Raw genomic sequence first — 3028 nt, 5'->3', positions numbered from 1 at the left:
GATTAGCCGGTGCGCCGCCTATCTCGGTGTGAGGTATCCTAACCCTCGTGGGGTTATTTTTCCATCGACGCATCGTAGCCAAATCTAATCTTGTTATTAGCTAAATTTGGTGTCTCGCTTCGCCCGATACTCCCGTGTCAAATCTATTAATGGAGATCTTCCTTTACTGTCCCTGCTGCCGGGGATGATCTTTTTCAGGATATCAATCTGTGCCCAGAGCTCTCTGTCCCTTCTTCTTGCCTCATTATCTGCTCTCCTTTGGTCTTCTCTCATGTTTTCCATAGCTTTCTGAAGATTTTCCACGCCAGTGAGTAAGATTTGTGTGGGACTAGGTGGCAGAGTGGTGCCTGAACTTGCTATTCCCTTGTCTGATCTGGGGTGAGTTGTGACAGCAGGAGTTTTAGGAGGTAGAGTAGCTTTTGTTGTCGGTATGATTCTTGAGGTGTGTCCGGGAGCCTGCGTGGCCACTGTTGATGTCGGATTTTGGGTAGATAGTGGTGGTGGCGATGGTTGCCTGCTCCCTGACACGGCTTCAGATGCTTGCTTTTCCATTGTATATCTAGAATATCAATGATTGACGACCACAATGCCCCACGGTGGGCGCCAAACTGTTTAGGTATTTTTACCCAAGTCGATTAATTAGGGTCAATGTAGTCTATATTCGTTGGTCGATTGTATAATGGTTCGTATGTCAATAAGTAAACGGAAAAATAAAGTGCGTAATGTAAATTGACACGAGAGACTTGGTGACGCGGAAAACCCAATGTGGGAACAACCGCGGGAGGGACGGTACCCTGCCAAGTATTGAACTATATGAATAGAAGGATGATTACAATTATGGTACGAAGCTAATCCTGCTGACCCTAGGTGTCAGGCCTGCAAGATCTAGAATGAACGTATATTATTTGCTGGGATGTGATCTTGAATGTTGATGTATGAATGCTGGTGGATGAATGAATTCTTGATTCGCTCCCTTGGCTATTTATAGGGTAAGAACCCTAGATATGTCCTACCTTGAATATGGAAAAGGAATATAATTTCCATAAGGACTCTTTCCAAACCCGGACTCCCTTGCCAATTCTCCTTGATCTCCCTGACTTCTCCCTAACTTCTTCCTAACACCTCTTTCCTTAACGCGGGCGCCCTCTATGATGGACTCTTGATCTTCCTTAAGCCCGTTTCTCCACTCCCTTGTCCGCGGGCTCCCTTCCTCTTTATCACTCCATCCATAGCCTTTACCTTATTAAGTGGGCCTCCTCCATTATGCTATTTTTAGCCCAAACAATACTGATTTATTTATAATTTTCAATTTTTATTTATAGCAAAAACCTCATTTTTGCCCCTAAAAAAATGAGTTTCTGCCTCCTTTCTTTTTTTTTTTTTTTTTTTTTTTTTAAAAAAAGTGCCTTTTAGAAGAAAAGAGCTAACGAGCAGGATCAACCCACGAAAGATTCTGATGATGGCCCTACTTTTATTACGATAACAGGGGTACATGCTCAAATACAATACCTTAAGTGCAAAAATCTGTGTTTAATACTAATACAATACCTAAAGTTCAAGATTCTGATGTGAGCCTTCTCTCGCCTGTTTGTTTTTATGTAATAATAGGTCCCTCGCCAGCCGGATAGCATACAATGTGGATACTACTTTTGTCGGTTCATGTTGGAGATTATTACGCGAAGATATATCCTTATTCCAGAAAAGGTTAGTAATTTAATAATGTGTTTATTACTTTTTTTAAATTAGAGCTGATGTTGTCTTGCTTCTTTGCTATACCATGATGTTGCTATGCAGTATTTGATGTTGTTACAATAATGTCTTGTCTTTGTTTTTTCCGCAGTATGTAATCAACCCGTCACAAGAGCTTCAGCAATACAAATGTTTACATATAGACGAGGTAAGGGACATGTTGGGCAAATACGTCTTAGAACATATATAGCAATGCTGAAGGCTAAATGCATGATACTCAGAGCTTAAATCAGCTTATTAGTAAATTTTTTGTTGAAGTTAGGAAATGATTAGTTCATGTAAATTTAACTCCTTGTAAGTATATATATATATATATATATATATATATATATATATATATATATATATATATATGATGTCTTTGTTGTTGTTGAATTGAATCTATTGAGTTCGATGAACCCATTTGTGATTTATGTTTTGATATATGATCTTCTTTGATATATGCAGGTTTTGAATGGCATGAAACAAATTTAATTTTTAAAAACATTAGGAGTTCGTAATAAAAACGGTTACTAAAAAAAACCATTGTAAATACCCTTCACAAATACTCGCCCTAATATTCAACAACAGGTTTTAAAATAGGAACCGTTGTAAATACCTTTCACAAATATCCGCGCATAATATTCAACAACATGTTTTAAACGAAGAACCGTTGTTAAAAGTCTTCACAATTTTGGTGGGAAAGTTACAACAACGGGTTTTAAACGAAGAACCGTTGTTATTACAAATTTCAACAACGAGTATTTAGCATATACCCATTGTTAAAAGTCTTCACAATTTTGGAGGGAAAGTTACAACAACGGTTATTCATATGACAACCGTTGTTATATTATTCCCACCAAATTTTTGAAACACTTTCCACAACGGCTTACACGCAACAACAACGGCTTTTAACCGTGGTGAATACTTTTGACAACGGTTTAAGTAAATAACCTAACCGTTGTAAATACCTTTTACAACGGCCGCTTTAACAACGTCCGCGTTTTCTTTTTACAACGGTTTTTACCCGTTGTTATAGACTGTATCTGTAGTAGTGAATGCCTAACTTGGAGATTTGACGAGCATGTATAGGCCGGTGTAGATACTCTTTTTGCTTAGCACTTTGCCTATTAAGATTGACTTGAGACACCCTTTTTTTGTGTAATTTTGGTGTTTTTTCGATCCGTCTCCTAAGGCCTAGTCAAGGGCGTGCATTTGACCACTACGTTCACCATCGTGATGTGATAATTCCTTGGTGAACGGTTTCCTAGGTGACCTTTAAGACCATGCAATCGTCCAA

This window comes from Silene latifolia, chromosome 11 (genome assembly GCF_048544455.1).
Source record: "Silene latifolia isolate original U9 population chromosome 11, ASM4854445v1, whole genome shotgun sequence".
Classification (NCBI taxonomy): domain Eukaryota; kingdom Viridiplantae; phylum Streptophyta; class Magnoliopsida; order Caryophyllales; family Caryophyllaceae; genus Silene; species Silene latifolia.
The sequence above is the reverse complement of the archived record's forward strand: the minus strand, read 5'-3'. Positions refer to the sequence as shown.